Source organism: Pseudorasbora parva, chromosome 13, assembly GCF_024679245.1.
Source record: "Pseudorasbora parva isolate DD20220531a chromosome 13, ASM2467924v1, whole genome shotgun sequence".
Classification (NCBI taxonomy): Eukaryota; Metazoa; Chordata; class Actinopteri; order Cypriniformes; family Gobionidae; genus Pseudorasbora; species Pseudorasbora parva.
The window spans coordinates 14037427-14063692 of record NC_090184.1 but is presented as its reverse complement, the minus strand read 5'-3'; the positions used below and the strand labels follow the sequence as shown (position 1 = coordinate 14063692).

The 26266-nt window shown below is 37.8% G+C and overlaps 1 protein-coding gene across 1 annotated transcript in view; it reads right to left on the bottom strand.

Annotated features, from left to right (window-relative positions):
* Window positions 1–22297, bottom strand: part of pdlim2 (PDZ and LIM domain 2 (mystique)) — a 102821-nt gene extending 80524 nt beyond the window's left edge. The window contains exon 1 of the mRNA XM_067414641.1: window positions 22012–22297. The gene's annotated coding sequence lies outside the window, so the exon portion shown is untranslated. The remainder of the gene's footprint in view (window positions 1–22011) is intronic.
* Window positions 22298–26266: the final 3969 nt, after the last annotated feature.

The following is a 26266-nucleotide window of genomic DNA, read 5'->3' as shown; positions in this document are numbered from 1 at the left end:
GCTTTTAACAACTTGCAGAATGTATGGAAATCTGACCAGTACACTACACCCAACAAACTTAAAGGGGTGGTTGTGTCATTTTTTTCTAGGCCTGGTTGTGTTTATGGGGCGCAGTATAACATGTCTTAATACTTTTAAATAATTTTTTTAAAAACGCTGTATTTTCTTATATTTGACCTTTATTCCACACTGCTGTCTCCACTGTCCTTTGAACGGCTTGTTTGATTCCTGCTTCTATGAAGCCCATCCCTCCGAAAAACGCAATGGTCTTAGATTGGTTAGATGGCCAAATGTAGTTTCATGTATTTTTCTTGGCTGAAGTGCCAAGCACAGGTTGTCGGGAAACACCACACCCCTTACCATTACGGGCAAAAGTCACATCTGCAGTGACTAGCAAGGGTTTATGATGTCACCAACCCAGGAAGAAACTTGTTGTAGTCCAAACCGGCCAATTTTTGTAGGCAATAAACTGCCATAACTAGAAAAGTCAATATCTCAGTTTGCACTAGTGTTGCACGATATACCGGAACTAGAAAAGTATTGCGATACCCTGCTATTACAAACAGTACGATATGGACTATTATTAGTACCGGTACTTTAAGGAGGACAGCGCCTATGAGCTATATTTCTTAATTCAGCCGTTCAATAAACATTAGAAGCAGAAGAGTTAAATATATACATGCAACGCATGACAAAGAAAGGAACAGAAATGTGCGCATGAGAAGAAAAGGCGCGGTGCGGAACGTGCTCGCGCTGCCGGACTCTGTTCTGAAGCGTGTTCTGTTCTTTCAGACAACAAACATGCGATCGCTATTCAGTTCTATCGCGGATTATTATTTGGATTTGAATGGTCAAAAATATGTAAAAATGCGTGGTCTGGTGAGTATTCAGGTAAACACAGTCGGATGTGTCTTTAGTGAGCGTGTAGCCTACAGCTGAGGAGGTAATTAGATCAGTGCAGGTCTTAAGCCAGACCTAATATTCTGTGATTAATGCATTTACATTTACATTTAATTATTTAGCAGACGCTTTTATCCAAAGCGACTTACAAAAAAGGGTAGAGCAATAGAAGCAACGAGACAAACAAGGCCAACAACCTGTAAGAGCTGTAAGAAATCTCAATTAATTAGCACAGTACACAATTTTTTTTTTTTTTTTTTTTTTAGCCAGCTACAACAAATACTCACGTACGGAAAATACAGAACACTGGATTTTGATAGCTATGATAACAACCCATTAGGACTAAGGCTGATGCCCCAACTGTTGTCGTTAATGCGGATTCAGTGGCCCAATAGGTTGGTTTTGTATGGCATTCTAGCTAAACGCGCAGCAATAGCCATCGACAGCAAAAACTCACGTACACAAAATACAGAACACTGGATTTTGGTAGCTATGATAACTATGTAACATACCCGCCTGAAGGCACAAATCCGGATGAGAGACGTAGATATGATCAGTAAGTGCTATTCTGTATTGGTCAAGTGCAATAGGAAAAGTGCAATTGGAAAAGATGTGTCTTAAGATGTTTTTTAAAAATGGCTACAGACTCGGCAGCACGAATTGAGATCGGCAGGTCATTCCACCAGGTGGGAACGGTCCAGGAGAATGTCCGTGAGAGCGAGTTCATGCCTCTTTGGGATGGAACCACGAGGCGCCGCTCATTCGCAGAACGCAAGCTTCTGGAGGGTGTGTAAGTCTGAACAAGTGAGTTTAGGTATATTGGTGCAGAACCAGTGGTTGTTTTGTAGGCGAGAACTAGAGCCTTGAATTTGATGCGAGCAGCCATTGGCAACCAGTGCAGTTTGATGAAGAGAGGCGTAACATGCGTTCTCTTCGGCTCATTAAAGACCACTCTCGCCGCTGCATTCTGGATCAGCTGCAAGGGTTTGATAGTGCATAATGGAAGCCCAGCCAGAAGAGCATTACAATAGTCCAGTCTGGAGAGAACAAGAGCTTGAACCAGGAGTTGTGCAGCCTGTTCTGATAGGAAGGGTCTAATCTTTCTAATGTTGTATAAAGCAAATCTGCAGGACCGGGCTGTTGCAGTAATGTGGTCAGTGAAGTTTAACTGGTCATCAATCACAACTCCAAGGTTCCTGGCTGTCCTTGATGGAGTTATGGTCGATGAACCAAGCTGAATGGAGAAATTTTGATGAAGTGCTGGGTTGGTTGAGAAAACAAGTAATTCTGTCTTTGCAAGATTGAGTTTAAGATGATGCTCTTTCATCCAGTCAGAAATGTCTGTCAGACAGGCAGCGATATGAACACTGACTGTAGGATCATCTGGTTGAAATGAGAAGTAGAGTTGAGTGTCATCAGCATAGCAGTGATAGGAAAAGCCATGTTTCTGAATGACGGAACCTAATGGTGACATGTAGATGGAGAAAAAAAGTGGTCCAAGGACTGAGCCCTGGGGAACCCCAGTAGCTAGATGATGTGACTTAGACACTACACCTCTCCATGATACCCTGTAGGACCTACCAGAGAGGTAAGACCTGAACCACTGGAGGGCAGTTCCTGAGATACCCATCGTCTTAAGTGTTGACAGGAGGATCTGGTGGTTAACTGTGTCAAAATCAGCAGACAGATCCAGCAGAATGAGCACTGAGGATTTGGAAGCTGCTTTTGCCAGTCTCAGTGCCTCAGTTACCGAGAGCAAGGCAGTCTCAGTCGAATGGCCGCTTTTGAAGCCGAATTGGTTGTTGTCTAGGAGGTTGTCCCTTTCAAGAAACATAGAGAGTTGATTGAACACAACTCGCTCAAGGGTCTTTGCAATGAAAGGCAGAAGGGATACCGGTCGGTAGTTTTCTAAAAGTGCTGGATTCAGAGAGGGTTTCTTAAGCAGTGAGGTTACCCGAGCCTGCTTAAATGCTGTGGGAAAGGTTCCCGTGTGAAGAGAAGTGTTGACAATGTGAGTGAGTGCAGGAGTGATTGAAGAAGAAATGGCCTGAAGGAGGTGAGTGGGTATAGGATCAAGTGGACAGGTAGTAGGGTGATTTGAAAGGATGAGTTTAGAAATATCTGCCTCGGAGAGCGGAGAGAAGGATGGAAGCGTGTTCGTGTTAGTTGTTGAGATGTGCTTGTCAGTTTGTGATGAGGGATGTTTTGTTTGTGAAAAATGATGCAAAGTCATCAGCTGTAAGAGTTGATGAAGGAGGGGGAGGAGGAGGACAAAGGAGAGAGGAGAATGTTTTAAAGAGTTTGCGAGAGTCAGAGCATTTGTTGATTTTGTTGTGGTAGTATGTTGTTTTAGCAGTGGAGACATTTGTAGAGAAAGAAGAGAGAAGAGACTGATACAAGGTAAGGTCAGTATAGTTTTTAGATTTAGCCACTGAGCGTAACGGGCAGTAAGTAAGTAAGTATTTCTGAGACGACCATTAGAAATTGGCCCACAAATGATTAATCAATATACTCTATACATTAATATAGTATGCAAACAGAGACCTGCACAAAGGTTGGTCTGAAAGCTGTTGCCAAAACGATTTTAGCTCTTTAAAAAAATTAATAAATAAGATTTTGTACCTGGTTTTGAACTTTGTTAACTTTTTCAAAGAAGTCATTTTCGATTGTAAATCACAAAGGGAAGGAAAGGCAGGGAGGGAAGCTATGCAAGATAAAAATAGACATTGTTCAGCTGACTGGGAAAGTGAAAGTATTTGCATCTCAAAAATAAATGTCAGGTTTAGGGGAGTCCATGTTTCCATGTTGACATTTGTTGGCATTTGCCAAAAGACCATTCGTTTAAGTTTCTTTGGCTTCGGCAGGAGGAAATTTAAGGAGACGAGCACGGAAACCTGGCAAACTGGTGAACCTGTAATGCGCAGTTGTGCTATTTAGATACATAGTAACTGCACCTTGGATTTCTTGCTGTTCTTATTAACAGTGGAAAGCAATAGTGTCTTGCCACACATTATAGTATAGAGCTAGGTTACGATTAATCAAACAGGCTGCTATTTTTCTTTTCTTTCTTTTTTTGCACAGTTCACAAGACCCACACTTTGGTTCTGTATGGTTCTTGTTTTTGTTTTGTTTTAATCGTTAACACTTCAGAAATTTATGTCAGCATATGATATATAACTTAATTATCCACAATTTAGGATACAGCATTTAAAAAAAAAAAAAAGTTATATCTTGTAATCATGCACAAAAAACTTGACTTGACCATCTTTGAGGAAAGCTAGGTGAGATTCTGATACAGCAAGAGAGAAGACATTGATGACATGCTTTTAATTTATTTGGCAAAAAAAGGAGAATGTGTCTTGCTATTTCTAGAGGAACTTATGTGCCTTTTTAGCACACAAAGATTGAACTGAATTAACTTGCATTTATCAAACTGCCAACTTCAGTGTAGCTTTAAGCCTCGTTTATACTCTGCGTGTCCGCACGAGCGTGAGGGTCTGCGCGGCAAAAATGATGTCAATGTGGAGTGCGCGAGACCCCATTTCGCTTGGCGCTGTGTAAGTCAAATTTTGTAACTTTGCGTGCGGCCCCACAACCGAAGAAGGACGAGTTCAGGCGAATCTGGCCGAGCATGATGTCTCATCCCGCCGACACCCGGTCTGCACGTCGAGTATAAACATCTCCCCAAACGTGGGGTGCGCGCAGTCAGCGAGCGAGACGTGGAAAACAAACAAGCATGCAAATGGAAATTATCGCGGCCGAATAAATGATCGAGCTAATTTTTTTTATCGTGCGATTAATTGATTTATTTACTATCGTGACAGGCCTATGGGTGAGTCACGGCTTCAGAAAAGTGTTGTACCAGTGATACACTGACATAAATTCTATACATTTTATTCTCATTCTATAAATTTCTTTCTTAAAGTAAACTTCGAAAATAAAATATGCGATCGACTTGAAATAGTCTACTTAAAGGGATAGTTCACCCAAAAATAATAATTACCCCATGATTTACTCGCCCTCTGTGCGATATTGAAGAAAAATGTGATATGCAATACCTTGTTAAATAATGCGATATGCGATACAACATTGTTTTAAATGTGTTTAAAATCTATTTAAATAATATATATTTTTTTTTAAATAAAACTGAGACTGATACCAGTTATGCGTTTCACATTCTTTCTGGGAAAAGAAAGCATTGCTACAACTTCTGAAAGTGACCAGCAGCATTTTAGCACAAATTTATGTTAAAACAATTAGTGTGTTTATTTGGTAGTTTGTATGTGTAACAAGACATGAAACAGAACTGATGCTTTCAGAGACGGCTTGTGTGCATTTTTCGGTGTGCGTGTGTCAGACAGCCTGAGACTGCAAGGAATTACGTTTTATAACTCTTTTTGACACCAAGCAAGTCATAAGCTGACATAAGTAACATTAATGTGACCAGCCTTTTCTCTGATATATGCCGACCTAAAACATACATTTTTCACAATGTTGAAGTATCCTATTAGAATCATTTAGATAGTGCGTGCAGTTGCGATATGCATATCACGGTATGTACATTTGCGATATTTAGATCATGTCGATGTATTGCACATCCCTAATCTTTAATAAAATATGCTATTTTCACTTAGTGTAAATAGCATTTATTGGTATTTGTACTTTGTGTACATTGTACATTTGTACATTGTACTTCGCTGCCTTATTAAAATCAATGCAAATTCAATTGCTTATTATGAACAGGATGCCTCAAAAGTTAGAGAGTCAAGGTAATTCACAACCTCACAACTAGATGCAGCTAAAATAATAATAATAATAAATAATTTAAAAAAAAAACAGTGCAAGGTCTAAGTTTACATCAGATATTTAGCCTACACCATGTTAAGATAGACCTACTTAAAGAAATAGTGAGGAATAGACATCTAGACAGTGTCCTCAAACTCAAAGTTTCTATTAGTGTCTTTTTCTGCTCATATGTTCAACCTTTTGTATTGGTTATGGCATTTTTTTACCTAAATTGCAATGACTGAAATGTCAGTACATCTCTAAATCAAAATCCATCAAGTTCTAAGTTTCAACCAGTGCCTGGAGGTCTGTATTCTAAACTACATCCTGAAGAAAAACATATTCTGGGCAGGAATTGGCCATGGCTCAGAGACTAACAGGACATAAGTCAAAAACATTTGCGTAGTTACAACCCTTTCACATCCAACTGAGGGGGTGTTAGTGTCTGTGAAAGAGAACCTATAAAGCTGCCTTTTTTGTACGGTATGCTGGCACTCAGTTTAAACTTGAGAAGGTCAGAGGATTTCTAAAGGAAAGGCTAAAGAGCTAGTGAAACATTATATAGCCAATGTTTGTTTTTAGCATCTACCATTACATTAGTTAGTTTGAGGATGGAGAAAGGGTAGAATCTCACAAAACCTGTCAAGAATGTAACCGTCAAGAGTCATATTTCACCCCAAATTGTTTTTTATAAAACAAATGATAGACTATTTCAGTATTAATGACGTTTTGCATTGTGACAACTTTCAGAACAAAGGCTAGTCCGCCTAAAATACAAAGTCAAGAACTTAAGGAATTCTATTCTAAATGAGTTAAAAACATAAATTAAATCAGTGACTTGTATGCTGATTTAAACAATCATTCAAATTTCACAAAAGTGCTTTTGAATCGATTCCAAATGAAACATGCATCAAACCATTTTAAGTCAAGTAAACGTTATTTGTATAGTGATTTGTAGCGTTTCAAAGCAGCTTTTCTGAAAATCATGATGCTAATGTTTATATACTCCTGAACAAAATCTTAAGACCAGGGGATGCATTGCAAGTTTTACACATTTCGCACTTGTGGATCATAACCGGGTTGTAAGTGCTGCTTCAAAATTCCAAAAGAAGAAACAGGAGCAAGAGACAAAAAATAGAGAGTAGGCAATTTATTGAAAACTGCATTTAAACTCAAACAGGCCGTTCATGAGCTGATCAAAAGTTTAAGACCATAGCCCAAAATAAACGCACAACAGTACTAAACGTGTCAAAAAAGGACTCAGTAGTGAGTAGCCTAGGGGTGGGCGATATCTCGATATTTAAAATATATCGAGATATTTTTTCAACTTGATATGGATTTTGACATATTGTATATATCGATATATTGTTTATATTTAATTTTGATTCCGCCACTTTGCTTGTTTACTTTCCCTGTGCTGTGCTCGTCCCCGCTCGCGAGGCTCCCGCCTCTTGCTTTTGTTCCCCCTCCCCTCGCGTGTTGTCTCATTGAACACGGCTGCTTCCGCAACCAGGTGAGGATTAGTTATCATGTTGACAAGCGCGTGCGTTGTTCAGGACTCAGTTTAGAGACTATGTTTTCCTTCTAACACAACTGCTTGCTAAAATTCATAAAGAAATATTAATGTTCATCATAGTTCATATCGCAAGTTTCACCCACAGTCAGGTGATTGACACTATTGGTGCAAGACGCACTCTCAGTCGCAATCATGCCAGTTTATGATGTGCCTAACTGATCACATGGTTTTCTGTTAAAATGTCAAAATGATCGCATATCATTTGAAAACATTTAAAAAGTATTGCAATATCATTACTATTATTTTGTCAGCTTTATCAAGGGATTATGATGAATAGGTCTATTCATGTTTTAACCAAGAGGGAAAAACGCGACATCCCGGGTGTCCTGAGACACGCGGTGCTCTTCTGTAAGTTGTACTGTATCATATCATATAGCCTACCTTCTGACATTCATATTTCATTCTGTAACTGGAAAAGAAGTGAAATTCAGCTCATGTGTAGCCTACATGATCTGCATGATGAGTTTGAATTTTGTCAAACTCATGACAGACATCACTGTTTGAATTTTGATACAAATTTAACAGGAAATGGTGTTATGACAAAATCAGTTTATTTATATCTTCAGTCATGTCCCCATCTTTCTGCAAAATGCTTACTGTTTACTTTAAGTGTAAAAAAGGGTGTCTTTGATTCATCTTTTGAAAGCATGAGAGAGCAAAAGAGCAACGTTATTCTCCTGGAAGAAGTCCTTCGACAGGCGGGCTTTGTGAATTGCAGCGTTGTCCTGTTGAAAGACCCAGTCATTACCGCACAGACAGGGGCGCTCGGTCAAGAGGGATGCCCGCTGCAACAGATCCACATAGCCAGTCGCCGTTTGACGCCCCTGCACAACCTGAAGCTCCATTTTCCCATTGAAGGAAAAAGCACCCCAGATCATGATGGAGCCTCCTCCACTGTGCCGCCTAGAAAACATCTCAGGTGGGATCTCCTTGTCATGCCAGTAACCCATCAGGAAGCCATCGGGACCGTCCAGGTTACATTTTTTCTCGTCAGAGAATAAAACTTTCTTCCACTTTTCAATGTCCCATGTTTGGTGCTCCCTTCTAAACAGGCAAGTTTGTGTCGTGGGAGGAGATGCGGCCTTTGAAGATGTTTTTTGTTCTTGAAGCCCTTCTCTAGCAGATGACGTCTTATGGTTATTGGGCTGCAGTCAGCATCAGTAAGGGCCTTAATTTGGGTTGAGGATCGACCGGTGTCTTCACGGACAACCCGTCGGATTCTGCGGCTCAGTGCAGGTGAAATCTTTTTGGGTCTACCACTTGACTTTTTTGTCCCAACACTCTCAAGAATTTTTTAAGAAATGTAAAATGGCTGTCTTACTGCGTCCAACCTCAGCAGCGATGGTGCGTTGCGACAGGCCTTGCTTGTGCAGCTCAACAGTCCTGCCACGTTCAAAGAGAGAAAGCCTTTTTGCCTTTGCCATCAGGAAATCTTGACAGTATGACTGCTTGAAGGACAATGACATGAAAGACATATTTTTGGCAGATTTGACCTTTTTATGGCGGCCTGTTTCAGTTTAAATGCAGTTTTCAATAAATTGCCTACTCTCTATTTTTTTGTCTCTTGCTCCTGTTTCTTCTTTTGACATTTTGAAGCAGCACTTACAACCCAGTTATGATCCACAAGTGCAAAGTGTGTAAAACTTGCAATGCATCCCCTGGTCTTAAGATTTTGTTCAGGAGTGTACAGTATCTTAATCCATGTCCTGACCAAACACAATACGATAGAATCTGGTCCATACCACACGTGATGCAACAAGACGGAAAGAAAACATTTTTTTAAATTCACAGCCAATCAGAAATGTGTGTGGGTGGGCTCTCTCCGCAAAATGGATTAGCACAGAACTAAATTCAGAAATATTACACCATTTTAGTAGAATGGGTAAACCCAGCCTGATCTGCTGGCGGTTTGGTTTTGCCCTGCAACTCAGTCTGGAAACCTGTACATTCATTTCTACTGCTTCTGCGGGAACCAGTCACAGACTGGCTTTTCCATCTGGCACGCTATTGGCGGGTTTAACACGATGACGGATAGAGAAGCGATAGGTTGTTGCCTGTTGATCACGCCTCTGTGGTGTGATTGGTTGAAGGATTATCAATTTGCAAACTATCATTTGAATCATTTAAATTATGCAGTAGAAAATACATAGACTCCCACCAATGTTCAATCTTAAAGGGGTGGTTGCATGCGTTGTGACTTTTTTAACTTTAGTTAGTGTGTAATGTTGCTGCTTGAGCATAAACAGTATATGCAAAGTTACAGCGCTGAAAGTTCAATGCAAACAGAGATATTGTCTTTTCAAGTTATTGCCTACAAAAATGGCCGGTTTGGACTACAACAAGCTTCTTCCTGGGTTGGTGACACCATAAACCCTTGCTAGTCACTGCAGATGTGACTTTTGCCCGTAATGGTAAGGGGTGTGGCGTTTCCGGACAACCTGTGCTTGGCACTTCAGCCAATAAAAATACAGGAAACTACATTTGGCCATCTAACCAATCTAAGACCATTGCGTTTTTCGGAGGGATGGGTTTCATAGAAGCAGAAAGCAAACGAGCTGTTCAAAGGACAGTGGAGACAGTGGTGTGGAATAACGGTCAATTATAAGAAAATATGCAGTTTAAAAAATATATATATTAAGACATGTTATACTGCGCCCCATAAACACAACCAAGCCTAGAAAAAAACACAGAACCACCACTTTAAATTGAGCTTGGTCTAGTGTTAGCTAGACAAACTTTTGCATTAGCCAATTAAAAATACATACTGAGTGACTGAAAAAATCTGTCATCGAATAGACTGGTTTGTTCACACTAGGTTGGCAGACTGAAAGTTCTTGTTTCCTTCTATTTATTTTCAAGATCTGAGGTGAATTATCCATTGTTCTTTTCACTATAAAGTTCACTTAAAGTGATATTCAAGCTCACATTAGTTAACATTAACAATAAATAAACCCCACGAACAGTGCCGGGGATTATCAACCTTGTCATAATGTGCATGTTATTACAGCTGTGATGCTACAGCAAAATAGAAACAGTTTATAAAAAAAAAAAAGTGATGCCTTAAGAACTCTGATTAACAGGGAAAAGATACCTTTTATCAAGTGTTGCGTCTGGTTTGGACACTGTGTTAGTCACATTTATCAGATTTGAACTGTGCCAGTTTTCATCTTGCAATGATATAAACAATCAAGTAGCAGAAATTTTCTGTACAGTACAGTCAATCACTTTAAGTGATACGGTATACTGGTAAAGTTGAATACGCTTTAGTTATAGGATGGAGTTATTAGTTTGTCGTGTGGCTAATGTTAAGAATTATAAAACCTGGAAGGTTTTTTTGGGTGACAAGCCTAATCAGCCTATATTTGTCAGCCTTATTGCTACCACGGTTATATAATGCATATAAATTATAGGTTCACATGACATGACAATCACATGACAACCCACAAAGTAAGGAGTTTATTGAAAGCCATAGCATAATATTTATATAACACACTGTATATCACACAATGTAATATCTATAGTCCACTAGTGTGCAAGCCAAAGGCAACTGTGGGAAGGAACGAAAAACTCAAATGCTTTACTTAAATAAGAATTGGGAAGGAAATGTAGCCAATTTTTCATAACAGTCATGAAAGTAATTGTATGCAGAAATAAAATTTAATCAATTTCTCCAGACATCTTGGCAAATTCTGTTAGATTAATTCAGCTTGACAAGAGATTTGCTTGATTTCCAGATCTACTCTGTTTTTTTTTTAACCCGATCTGTTTTTTTGCCATTTAGTTCTGAATCAAAAGTACCTCATCAAGCTTTTTTAATTCTTTCCCACCCTAGCGCTAATCAGTATTCTCAGATGCTGCTCAGAAATGCTTACAGAAAGCCTAAACTCCATTTCATTCACAGAAAAAAACAAGTGACCAGACAGTAAGGTCAGCCAGGAAGCTCTCAAGCGCTAAAAGAAACAAATAAGGCTATTGAAACTGAAATGAACCCTATAGTCTATGAAAGCAAGCATCATATCTAGTGCTTTAAGAAAATGTCTGAACGCCTAGTTCTGCAGTAATCACCACTCCTGAAACTTCTTTAAGGCCTACAATCATTAGACACTATCCAAGGTACTTTAAACTAAAGAACCTTTTCCTGTTTTACGAAAAGTGTTTCTCATCTCTCACCACGTTTTCATCCTAACGTTCCCCCAAATCAAAACAGTCTGAGTATCTTGTTTAAACAAGCAAGTTAATTTAGTGTTCAGTTTGCACACACATTTACCCTGAGGTACATCTCTGCCATTTAAATCAAGAAAAATTGTGACATGTTAAATAAAGCATGATTATTATTTTATTTTTACACTGGAAACACCTTGAGTGACTCACCATGGACCAAAAAGCTGTTCTCCAAGAGTAATGGGAAAAGACGCCTATTTTAGTATTCAGATCTGTGGGAAAGTTATTATATCGGAAGCAGTTATGCAACAGTTTTGAATGAAGTGAATGTCTTCAGTCGGTGCTTGAGTGCCTGTGTGAGCTGCCATCATTTGCCTGGTTTGTTTTGAATCACAATTTAACAATTCTGGTGAAAGATGTGTATGAGAATTCCAGTATAACATGACATGATCAAAACTACAGATATGGAAAGAAATATAAGCATGATCCCTCTCTCTCAGATACACACACACACACACACACACACACACACACACACACTTTAGTCATCCAACAGCTCTAAAATAACCATGATTGTTTCAGTTCTCATTTTTCAAGGAATACAGAGGATTCAAATATTATACGCACGCACGCATGCACACACACACACAATTTTGGCCTTTTAAATGAATTTTAGAACAAATCGTATTTAGACAGTCTCAGGAAGTGGATATTTTTTCGTTCTATTAATACGGAAAGCATTGCTGTTAGCAGAAAAACAAAGAATTTAGTACTAAAAGAAAAACTAAAAGAAGTCCCCTACAACTGAGCACAAACACAGAATTTAGCATTAATAGTTTAATTTAAAAAAAAAGGTCTTCTGAAGTGAAAATGCGTTTGATTCAGAAAAATTATCCACATTTAACATGTTTTAAGTAAAATATAGCTGCCGCCAGACCGCCTTCCGTATTCAACTCAAAGAGTAACGCCTCTAGCAGTTCAAAATGCTACTTCCGATGTCATACGCCAATTAGGCTTTCTTCGTAATATGGAAAGCGGTCTGGTGGACACCAGATATGTTTAGATTTTTTTTTTCCATATTTATCCATTGTTAAAAATGGATCTTTTTCTTACAAGACCCGATCGATTCGCTTCAGAAGGCCCCCTGGAGCAAATTTCTGAAAGATAGATGAGCTTCAAACTCATGAGCCACAATCACTGCCATTATAAAGCTTGGAAACATAAGGATATTTATTAATATAACTCTCTGAATGTGTATACATGTACACCTAGGATGTTTTGAAAACGGTAAATCATTGGATAATTTTCATTTTAAAGTGAACTAATCCTTTAATACTATTAGTTCTGGCTCTTGATATGAAATTGTTATCAAGAATTATGAAAGTGTGCAACTAAACACTCCTCGCCCATCACCACAGACTTCTATGTGACTTTTTAAAGTCACACTTGAAAAGTGTGTCAACTAAATGCATTTAAATGTAACATTTGGCAGATGCTTTTATCCAAAGCTTTCAAGTTCATGGCCTTGCATTGCTAGCACCTTAACCACAAATTATGTGACCAGGGTGTGTTCGGAGTTTAAAATTACTCTACAGACGTAGAATATATTTAGAATTATGTATTACAATTAAAAAGATTCAAAGTATGAGCTGCACAGTAACCAATTCATACACGGATTCTAGTCTTGCAGCACACCCCAAACCTACTAAACATAGTGTGCTTTTTCTCACATGATCCACTCCCATGAGTGAGCTTAAGAGTCACACCTGCCCAACACACACCCAGTCAGCAGCGGCACACAAATGCCACAGCAACACAACACCTCCCCGGTCTGGTAAAAAAAAAGCCAGAATAAAACATTCCCCACATTCTTATCACATGCAATGTCAATGACTCAACGCTACTACCTTTCATCCCATTAATGATGAAGAAACATCAAACAACACAGTACAACGTGATGAAGAAAAGAATGCGAAGGGCGTTGGGTGGGGACGAACAATAGAAGAGATGACCTCAGTCTGAATAATGGACGGTGTGTTGGTATTTGAAAATTTCATCTAATTAATCATTGCAATTCCACATTCCAGTATCCGCTAATAACCGTGAGTTTTTGATTTTTAGTTGCTTAACATCTGAGGAGTGAATCGTTTATGTTTGATATGTTTGGCTCCCATAGAAACGGAACAAGAAAGATATTATGATCATGACTCAAGAGCAGACGGTATTCACAAGCTCTTCGTTCTGACAAGTATGATACATTCTTCCACAAAGTCCACAGGCCACAAAGTCACAAAAATCTTGGTGAAGAAGAAAAAGAAAATTATTAGTTAATGGGCTACTATGGTGGTCCTTTGCTTGACAAGCCATAGCATAATGAAAGACTGTCACGACAGCAAAGTTTAGTTGTTTATATCAATACCAGTATAACATGTCATGCTTCGATACAACAAAATCAAATATTCCTTAGTGCTACAGAACATACTAAAATGGGTCAAATTAAAATATTGAAATTAAGTTAAATTTAAATCAAATCAAGTTAATAATTCAATTACATTAAAAGTGAAATTAAATGTTAAAATGAATCCAAATCAAGTTGCACTTAAAAGTGAACTCAAATGATAAATTAAAGCCAAATTAAGTTACACTTAAAGATGAATACTAAGGGTTCAAGGTTCAATAAAACTTCTTAAATAAACAACTTTGCTCACCACAATAGATGCAATCTCAATCCTGAGTGCAGGTTTCTCCTTCAAGCTTTGTAGACACTAAGAACAGGATTGCATAGATTCATACATTGCCATGAATTCAGATCATCTAAACGGTCTCAATAGCAATGATAGGCAGTGGTTAAAATGCAGTGACTCTTTTTGTAGAGGAAGTGGTAAGAGACCAAGTTTTTGGTAAAGTGTGGCTGGAATAGAGCATACGTTTTAGGCTTCAATTACAGCACAGAAAACACAGGGTAGATTTCGTCCTGAAGAGAGAAACTGGTGGTGCAGACAGACATACGCCATCATTACGACTACTATATTATCCTGTTCACTTACTTTAAATAAGAACATAGACGGCCTTTTAACTGCTACAAAACAGGCACAGCACACAGGAAATGTGGTAAGAGACACAGACAACCAGCAACAAGATACCACATTGTGTGCACAAACAACTGAAGGTACTAGAAATGCGAAACACAACCGCTCTCCATCATGCCAGGCGTGATATGAGTGCAGAGAGTGACAAACGGCTGGGTTGCCCTATAGGTGTATATATTATGCCTATAACTGCAGACTCATTAAAGATGCAGTCACTTCACAGTTAAGTGGAAATGCAAGCTCATGCAAAGAAGTGTCTCGCCTTCAGAAGTTCAAGTTTGACTTGTGAATTCATACAGAATCAATGAGAAACTAAATTGACCTTGTTTGACCTGTTTATTTAAAAAAAAAATGAGGATTTTATTTCTGATTTATTACAAAACTACGGAAGCCCTGAACGGCCATGGATAATATTTTTTTTTCTGTCTTGTTATGTCGTGATCACAAGTTAATTATCTTGTGATCTCAAGATAACAAAAGTTGTTTTCTCGTGATCACGAGTTCATATTTTCTAAGTTACACAACTGCGCCATGAGGTGGCAGTATAGAACCAATTAACTGATGGGGTGCGGTATAGCCTATCCACCTTGTGTTGTACTGGTCCAGATTGAACGCGTTGAACGCCTTTCGTGATCACTATAATTTGTGCAGTACTGTGTGCATTAGGCAATTAATATAACTGAATGGTCTAATGTGATTAGTTTGCTATAATAGCGTTTGGTGCGTTACTAAACTTACTGTTAAACTCATTTTAATTTCACTATTCTATTTGCACCTTTTTGTGCATTAAAATGCCATTTTAATCAGCAGCCTAAATAACCGTTAGTTTGCCACATTGTGTCACTCAATGTATCGCCTAAATGTGATGTATAGCCCATGTAAAGATGCATTGCAGCCTAATTTAATTCAGTGATACTGTGCAATTAAAACGATTGTATTTTGTACGAGACTGTATTAACTGGATTAAACGTTTGTTTGTATTTAGAAATATGGAGTAGGCTACTGCACCGCTTTTGGAATAAAGGCTAGAAGGAAGGATACTAATAACAAACAAATTATGTAATGTTATTTCAAACGAATGAGGAAAATAAAATGGGCTGAATCGAAACTAAACGATTTTTAGAATAGAACAGAATAATCTGCCATCCTTCTGAAGGCCCCCCCCCCCCTTCTCTTTTGATCATTTAAACATGTTAATTACACAAATAAAATGTTTATTAAGTGAAGCAAAGATTTTGCTGAAAGATCCAGCGCACGGTTTATTATCCATTGATCAGATGCCCGTGAAAGTTGTGTTCGTTGCTACAGCAACAGTAGACTCTGGGTGCAGTGCAGTATTTCAGAATGAAACTCGTGATCACGAGAAAACAACTTTTGTTATCTCGAGATCACGAGAAAATTATGTCGTTATCACAAGAAAACAACTTTTGTTATCTTGAGATCACAAGATAATTAACTTGTGATCACGGCATAAGACAGGAAAAAAAATATTATCCATGGCCGTTCAGGGCTTCCGTACAAAACAGCCCTAGAGGGTAACATCATATCCTGCACTGAAAACTAACATTTAAAATTAGTTTTTTTGACTAGTAGTCAAATTAAGTTATGCGTATTTAGAACTGACATTTTAAGTAATCTGAATTGTTTAATTGTTATGAGTTTTATGAACTCGTTTCTTTTCATTTAGACAAACTTAAATTTAACTGAAACGGGGTTGGGATTTCTATTTCCCAGCATACTTTGCCATGACACTCAAAAGTGACAGTAAATGTGTGTGTGTGTGTGTGTGTGTGTGTGTGTGTGTGTGTGTGTGTGTGTGTGTGTGTGTGTGTAAGATTAATGTTAAGTGGGAGATATATTAGCGTTTCATGTTTTATGCTCATTTAGGAGAGTTTCTGTTATGTTGTTTTTTTCTAGGCTTACCATAATAGTGAGCATGAACTTAGTTTGAGAACAGATAAATGTTAAATGTTTTATATTGCTGTACTCATTCAGCAAGTGCTATGCTATGCTAATGCCATCAAAGCAGTGTGTCAATCAATCAATCAATCAACTTTATTTATATAGCGCTTTTACAATCACGATTGTGTCAAAGCAGCTTCACAGTGTCAAACAGGATAATATTGCGACAAAATTAGATTTGGCTGTACAGTCGTACTGGAGAAAACAGTGATGTTATCAGCTTATTTTAATTTATCATATAGCGACAATGTTGGCAGATCAGTATTATAGTTTATAGAATTAAATAAGACCTAATTCATTAAACATGAATGAACAATAAAAGAAATGTAGACATCAGTACACACTTTTTCAAGTTCAAGTCTACCAACATTACATTAATCTAACTCTCCTGACTGCTTTGTCTGACAAAAATAGCAGATTCGGGCGATGTGATTGGTCAGATCGCATGTCCATCAAACTTGCAGCAAAGGGTGAATTAGCAAGGTAGCACTTATTGAATTAGCTAGCCAAGTTTACACAATTCAAAATATTTAAGTTGAGATTACATTTTTAAAGGCAAGGTTTAAAGACACATTTGTGCCTGCAAGAGCACCTCCTTGTGAGATAATCTTCTCTGCACATAAAAGAAAAGATATGAAATTGAGTCTCTTTGAGCAACAACAGATCATATCAGAATGTGCCATTTCCTTTACATTTGAACACATGGTGCAAAGTCTTGCTAAACCAAAGAGAGAACATACATTTTGCATATGCTAAAAAAACATCTAACTATATATAAAAAACACTGTTTTCGAAGAAAAGAAAAAGCTCTGTTTGCTGGCCACTATGAGACAACCATGAGAATATGGAACTGCGTGGAATTGTTGTTTTGTATGGGATGCTATTTTGTGGTCCAGTGGACTATCAAAACCATAAGTGGTACTGCACTACTCGCCTTGGTGGTCTCTGTAGACGGCTGATTTATTGTACAGCTGACAGGGTTTTAGTGCAGAGACTGAGTGCAATTATAAGACATGTTTGTGGATGTTATGTCTTCCACAGTCTATTAGCACTGGGTATATCTGCATAGAATGCATCATTCTCAAAGAAAGAGGCTCACTGGTTGGAATTGAGCCCAATTCCTGGAGATGTCTGTCTAGTTCTGACTCACCCAAAATATAGGCCTGGTTTTACAGACGGGGCTTAGATTAATCCAGGATTAGGCTTTAGTTGAATTAGGACATTTAAGTAGCTTTTATAAACATGCCTTAGAGAAAAAAAAACATTACTGGTGTGCATCTTGGCACAATTCAATGGCAATGACATTTTAAGATATGTCAGAGCACGTTTCTTTAAGTTAAAAGAGCACAAAAGTTTTCAAGTCTTGCCAATTTTAGCATTCAAGCGCAAGCCACAAAAGAGTGCGCTGTGAGAGAAGTTGTGCACGCAAACTGCTCATCCAAAGCGCATCTCAGACAACATATGAATAAATCAATTCTAATTGATTGTATTGTATTGTAAGCAAATTAATAAATAAATTAATGAATAAATAAATAATGCAAATGAATAAACAGATAAATAAATGTGATAATAGGAAAATAAATAACAGAATAAATGACTTGATAAAATAAATGATTCATTTTTAATCAAATTCAATTTTGTATTATCTTTCCCTTCATTTATTATTTTCTGCTTTTATAAAAAAAATGTTTAAACAAAAATATATATTTACTTTAATTTATATTTATTTTTACATTTATGCATTCATTTATTTTTTTACATTTATTTATTCCCACATGTAAACATTTTTACATTTATTTATTTATTCATTCATTTATTTTTACTTTTCCATGTGCAACATGGAAATGAGGAGGGTGGTCCTTGTGTAGCTTCAGCACATCATTGGTGGAGACTGATGGTGGACCATCAGATGTGCACAGATTTTGAATATGCTAGGAAATAGTTTAGAGTGTCTATCAATTATAACATTTCAGTCTGTACTTCCACATTCATATCGGAATATAACCCTCCTATAACATCAATAAGCACATCTCATCTAATTTTAACAACAGTCATTTGATTCGTTGTTTTCGACCTCATTCACGCAACTCTCTAACGTTATTTGTGAAACGTTCGCCACGCTATATACACATGCAAGAGCTGTTACAACAACCTTTCAAGATCAAAATTTGGGCGAGTCAGATGGCACTACAATAAGTACCATTGAAACTTATCTCTCAATGGGTCAAACTACTGGAAACATTAATAAGCTTAGCTTAGCTCAGCTGTTCTGACGATTCTGTGCATGGGTCTCCACCAATGATGCGCTGAAGCTACACAAAGACCTCATTTCCATGTTGCAGACGGAAAAGTTGAAATAAATGAATCAATAAATAAATACATGTAATAATAAATACATGTTGGAATAAATATGTGTAAAAATAAATGAATGCATAAAATATAAAAAAAACATAAAAATACATATTAAAATTAATTAAATAAATAAAAGTAAAAATTTGTAATAAAAAAATGAAATCATAAATAATAATAAAATACAATAAATTAAACGGTTAGTTCACCCAAAAATGAAATTTATGTCATTAATTACTTGCGTATGCTAGTGTCCACTATACTGTCCATGTCCAGAAAGGGAATAAAAACATCATCAAAGTAGTCCATATGTGACATCAGTTGGTTAATTAGAATCTCAATCCTCAAATAAAGATTCAAACGGTAATGATTCAGCTGATTGATTCATGATTCAGATCGCCAATGTCACGTGATTTCAGCAGCTTTACATGCGATCCGAATCATGAATCAATAAGCTGATTCATAACTGTTTTAATCTTAAACTGTGTTCTGAAGATGAACGGAGGTCTCACAGGTGTGGAACAACATTAGGGTGAGTCATTAATGACAAATTTCATTTTTGGGTGGACTAACCCTTTAAGGGAAAGATAATACAACATTTAATTTGATTAAAAATGATTTATTTATTTTTGTTTATTTTATTTAAAAGTCGTTTATTCTGTTATTTATTTTCCTATTATCACATTTATTTATTTATCTGTTTCTTCATAAGTGTATATTTATTCATTCATTCATTTATTTATTTTTCATTTCTGCAGGTTTGGTCCTCCATACACGTGCAACATTTCAGCTGTAAATAAATGATAAATGTTAGATAGATGTTCATTACCTGTCTAACGATGAATGTTTATGCTGAAATAAAATAATGGTTTCTATTTTTAAAGCATCTGTTGGTATGTTTAGCGAGTTCAAAGTGCTCAAAGTGATTTGGGGGGGGGGTGAACTGCTGTTTCATGCATACTGAGCTTTTTACACTGTTAAAGACAGTGAGACAGTGTTAAAGACATAGCATAGATTCCCATCCTAAACATGGACAAAGTTTCAAAAAATAAGTTGGACGTTTGATGAAGTATTTCTGTGTCAAAAATACTCCTTCCGGTTTCTCACAAGTTTCGGAGAGTTTTTTTCGAGTATGGGTCGGCTTGACGTCAACAGGACGGAATGTCCTTGTATGGGCCGTACGGGCTCTTCTCCCGGAAGGGTGCTAGCCAGTAAACGCAGGTCGTAGAAGCAAACATACCGAGATGATCGTGCTAAATTTCAGCCACTGTCAGAAAATGATCGCAAGTCTGTGACAACGGCCATCTTTGAACCTGTCAATACGACACAGGACCACCGCTTAGAAGCCACGACCACAGTAACCGCTACAATCTTTCGTCTGGGACAGCCCAGGGATGACCGAGAAGAATTGCACAGGTGGAGACAAAAGAGAGGTACAAAAGCACTTCCAATGGGTTTGGTCATTGCATTGACATGTGAATACAGAAACATGCCTGGCTTTTCCCCCATTCATTCAAAAGTACTGCTCAGTCATCATTCACATTCAACGCCCAGCTGCAAAACTGCTTTCTGCTCACTTTAAACCTGCAGAGAGCTGTGTTATAGCAACAATACATGAGCAGCTGGTAGAAACTGGTGCAAAAATGTTTTAATATATAAAACTTCTGATAAGTCAGACATCTATAATCATTTCTGAGGCTGACCAATGCATGTTTGGACTTTGTTGATGCCTTCACGTGTTACGCTGTAACCCTTCACATTATTCTGCATAACTGAATCCAAAATATTCCACACTGTCCTGGGGTAAAACCTCAACCAGCATACAAGAAAATCCACAGCATGCATACCCTCAAAATAGTGCAAACAACTGTGTACATACACTAGTTTCTCATCACAGTCTATTAAAGAAATGAGGTCTCAAAACCAAATGAGCTGCCTGACAATCATCATAGGCAAATCAAATGAAATGTTCCCACTAAATGCAGTGCGTAATGACATACAGAATCTCTTAAAGGGATAGTTCACCCAAAAATGAAAATTAGCCCATGATTTTACTCACCCCCTCAATCCATCCTTGTATATGGCATCAGAATTATATAAAAACATGTCCTGGCTCTTACAAGCTTTATAATGGCAGTGAATGGCCTTTTTTTTTTCTAAAAACACATCGCTTAGCTTCATAAGGCCTTTATTAACCCCCTGGAACCATATGGATTACTTTTATGATGGATGGATGCACTTTTATGGACTTCAAAACAGCAATAGCCATTGACTGCCATTATAAAACTTGCATTAGCCAGGACTTTTCTCTGATTGTATGTCTAAAAGAAGAATGTCATATACTGTACACCTAGGATGACTTGAGTAAATCATGGGCTAATTTTCATTTTTGGGTGAACTATCTCTTTAATGTACATCATGCCAAATACTTTTTCTGGTCTCTCTTCACTACCGTTTAAATTCTGTGTCTATTATAACATGACATGCTTTTAAGCTTTAGATGGAACAACATCTGGTTATATTCTAAACTCAACTCCTCCTCAGTCATGTTTAAAGTGCAAGAGTGTCCCGAGGTTTTTCACAATCCATTAGGACCTCCACCTCCATCAACATGTTTAAAACCCACAGTGTCTCATTTGTTCTCTTTGGTCTTTGTGAGTGCATAATGTGCAGAGATTGCACCGTTTGAAACCTTTACTATTTTTTTTTTTTAATCTATTTCTTAAATTTGTCTATGAATCTCCTTAAAGTACAGTAGTCTGTTCTACTTTTGAAGTTTAAAAAGATATATATCTGCTTTAAAAAATAAACCGTAAAGTATCCCACTGGAACCTGAGTGATGCTTTAAGTGATGGAGAACTACATGCTCATACTCCTCTGAATGAAGCTGTAGTGTTACAGCTGGTGTATAGATTTACATGGCACATATAAGACGCATTTCATCACTTAAACAAGCTGAAACGCTCATTTTGTCGACAACGTCGGAGTACAATAGTCCGGCTTTTCAGTGAAAGCTCCGGATGCAGTAACGTTAGAGCAGTTGGGTCGCGGCAGTAACAGTGAAAGACGAGGATGCTATGTTTCTCACCTGAAGTAGCCTACGCAAACAATTTTATAAATATGTACACAACCTACACACAGCATATTTCTGATAAACTTATAATATAGGGTGAAAAAACAAGCGCTTACCTGGTAAAGAGTTGGCGCGCGGTGAGGAGTGTAATCACAACGTTGAGTTTGACACCTGTGCGGATGACGTCAAAACCACGCACGCGTCCTGTGTGAGCGCGGAGAATCGCAGCCCTTCTTCTGCAAAGTCACTCTGTCAGTTTCCTAATGCAGATCTGATTGAGACACTTTCAGCGCGTCAGTTTTAGGTTGTGCGCTCCATGTGACCAAATTCCCACACCGCCCAGTTTTTTTCAAACTTTTCCCAAGAATGTTTCCGCTGTAGTGTTGATGGAGCATCATGCGCGCGGTCCTCGCTCTCATGCCACGTGTTGCTGTCAAAATAAAGGCTGGGGTGGGCACGCGGGTGGCACGCGGGGCGTGTCGAGTAGGTGGGGTGAAACAGAAATATGATTTTGAAAAGCCATTATTATAAGACTCCGTTCTATTGCGCCACCTGCTGGTGAAGATAAATAAAGGGGACATATTCTTTATTCTCTGAAATGCAATGAACTGATAGCTTAAACACATTTAGATTGAAGATTCTAAAGTCTCTTTATACCACCGCTTCGAACTTTTTGGTCAATACCAAAATCTTTAGATCTGCATATATAATTAAATTACTTTATACACACTGGTCAGGCATAACATTATGACCACTGACAGGTGAAGTGAATTACACTGATCATCTCTTTATTATGTCACCTGTTAGTGGGTGGGATATATTAGGCAGCAAGTGAAAAATTTGTCCTCATAATTTATGTGCTAGAAGCAGGAAAAATGGGCACGCCTAAGGAATTGTGCAAGTTTGACCAGGGCTCTTGTGGGGTGTTCCCTTTCTGCAGTGGTCGGTATCTTTCAAAACTGGTCCAAGGAAGGAACAGTGGTGAACCGGCGACAGGGTCATGGGTGGCCAAGGCTCATTGATGCACGTATGGTCCGATTTAACAGACGACCTAATGTAGATCAGATTGTTCAAGAAGTTAATGCTGGTTCTGATAGAAAGGTGTCAAAATACACAGTGCATCGCAGTTTGTTGCGTGCAGAGCTGCATTACCGCAGACCAGCCAAGGTACGACAATGACCCCTGTGCACCGCCGAAAGCACCAACAGTGGGCACGTGAGCATCAGAACTGGACCACAGAACAATGGAAAAAGGTGGCCTGGTCTAATGAAATATATATTCTTTTACATCATGTGGATGGCAGAGTGTGTGTCCGTCACTTACCTGTGGAACACATGGCGATGCAATATGGGAAGACAAGCAGGTGGAGGCAGGGTGATGCTTTGGGCAAACCTTGGGTCCTGCCATCCATGGATGTCACTTTGACATGTACCACCTACCTAAGTATTGTTGCAGACCCCCAGATTCCCCAGATCTCAATCCAATCGAGCATCTGTGGGATATGCTGAACAAACAAGTCCAAACCATGGAGGCCCCACCTCGCAACTTACAGGACTTAAAGGATCTGCTGCTAACATCTTGGTGCCTGATACCACAGCACACCTTCAGGGGTCGAGTGGAGTCCATGCCTCGGTGGGTCAGCAGCAAAAGTGGGACCAACACAATATTAGGATTAGTGTATGTACTATGTTATTCATTTAGTTACAACAATTTGCTAATTAATTATATATATACAAAACAAAGTTAACACTAATTAAATTGCTGTAGGCCTACACATTTTATATATATATATATATATATATATATATATATATATATATATATATATATATATATATATATATATATATATATATATATATATATATATATATATATATATATATATATATATGGTCTAGAATGACTTGGTTATGGCATTATAAAAAAGGGCTGAGTATTAAGCTTTTATCAGTGCAACATCAAAAATCTATCACAATCTATTATAAAAACATGCTGTTTTAAAAAAGATGTATTATAATTATTATTCTGTTTTGTAACATGAACATGCTTTATTTTTTCATTCGGCATCCCTAAATCAATCAATACAATCTCAAAACATGATAAGGTTCTGCATATGGCTTTGGAAAATGACAGACGGGCCTTTCGCTGAAAGACAGACGTCTGCCGTGATGTTCTCAGTACTAATTATTTCATTTGTTCTGTAGGTGTGTTGACTAATGAAAGACAGCTTATGAATAACAACAGAAGCATTTACTGTTTAGAGCAGGTGCTGGAAGGTATTCAGATTGGACAATGAAAAAAATGAATTAGGCCCTTAATGAAAGGAACAAGAAACCAATGTTTTTTTTTTTTTTTCATTTTATTTGATCGTTTTATCAAAAAATCTGTGAGTACCTTACATACTGCAATACATTGTGTGTCAATAAAAATATATTATCTTTTTTCCCATTATTTCGATAACTGTACGATAATTCAACAAACTGTACAACAAAATGCAATCAGCTACTTCAGTTCCCAGAAAATTTAAAACAGACAAAATGAGTTAATGATGGAATTCAAAGGAATAGAATGAACACCGGCATCTTCAACAACCATTTTTACAGCTAACATAAACCCACAGTAAAAAAAACATCCTCCAGCTCCTGTCATAAAACCTGTGCACATGTCCTTTGACATGATAAACACAAGCCGACTTAATGTTAAAGTGTCAGTTTCAACTTGTAAAATCACGAGAGCTCATGATTGACATATACAGTTTCCTTAGTTTTTGCTTTAAGCATGAATCAAACTAAATGGGTAAGAATTATGCCAAAAACAAGAAAAACATCACCATATATAAAAACTCAATACAAGATAATCTTTGAAGTTTTATCTTATACAATTTTGCTCCTCAAGTACAGTGAATTAGCCTACTCTTGATTTTAATGTTTAGATATTTTTACTGGAAACGAGAAGTTTTTGCACTGTGAATGAGTATACCTGCAAATCATGGTGTTCATCTGAGCAAGATTAAAGGCCTGTTCACACCAAGAACGATAATAAAAAATATATTAGTGTCCACCCCAGCGGATATTGTCTTTCTGTATATATGAATTACAATCTGCTGGTTTTGTCACCTACCCCTTTAAATGCTCTGGCTCTTTAAAGCAGGATGGATTCTGATTGGCTGTCGATGTTTTATCGTTCATCAGCTAAAAAATAAAAAAATCCAAAAGTAATTCCAAAGCCATCGTTTCACTGTGCCGTTACCGTTGAAGTTGTGATGTTAGAACTAACTAAATCTTTATCGTTAGGGTCATTCACACTAAGCACGATAACTATAAAGATAACGATACAAATATGGTTCTAAAATTTGTATTTTAAGGAATTCTCAATATTAAGGAATAGCAGAGTTCATAACGATAACAGCACAGAGAAACAACATAGTTCTAGCCTGGATGCCAGCAGAATTCAGCCCCGCCCACAAAATTTGAGTTCGGAATTTCAGTCTGGATATGATCCATTGTGGAGTAACTATGCCCGAACAGGAGCTGTTAGGACCAATTAAGTTGTCAGGGCGGGCTTTATACGATGATGAACAGATGATCAACAGTAACGACGCCAAAGAGCACTTGGGTTGAATTCATTCTAATCCATTCTAACTTGTTCGTATATGCATTCACCTTTACTGTTTCTCTCAAAAATGATGATCGTGTTGTCTAGTACTACGTGTATCCTTAAATTATTTTTACAACACCGGCAAAGATCCTTTACACTCATATTCTTCTACTTCTTCCAGCGTGGGTGCAGTTGAGTTCTATTGACAACTTTGCGTCGCTGCATTGCTCTGATTGGTTGTAGGTCTTTCCTGGTTCGGTTGAAACACACCCCATAATCACAGCCCAATGGAGCAGTATCAGACTCTTATTCTGACTAGAATTGAGTATGACCACGTCAGGCTAATATAGCTCAGAATCATTTTCAGAGCAATTTTATCCAGGGCTGCGTTCAGTCCTGACAAAACGTCGCAGAAACACCATGTTCTGTTGACACAAGAGTTGCAACTATTGCATCTGAGAAGGCCTTTATTTGAGCCTAATGAAATCGGTATGAATATGCTAAAAAAAAACTATTACGACAAACATGTCTTCTATTATCTTCAACTGTTGCGTATATCGAGCTGCAGTGGACTAGCCTAGAAATCTAGACGCACCCTAGCGGCAGCAAATCTAATTTGCAGCGAGTGTCATCTAGCAACTCTCCATAGACTTGAAAGCTGTAAAAAACAAACTCTGGTCAGGCCAATCACATCGTGTATAGAGTCGGTGGGCGGGCTTAACAATGACGGCAGAGTTGCGTGCTACTTGTAAACAAAGAAGCTGGAGTCTT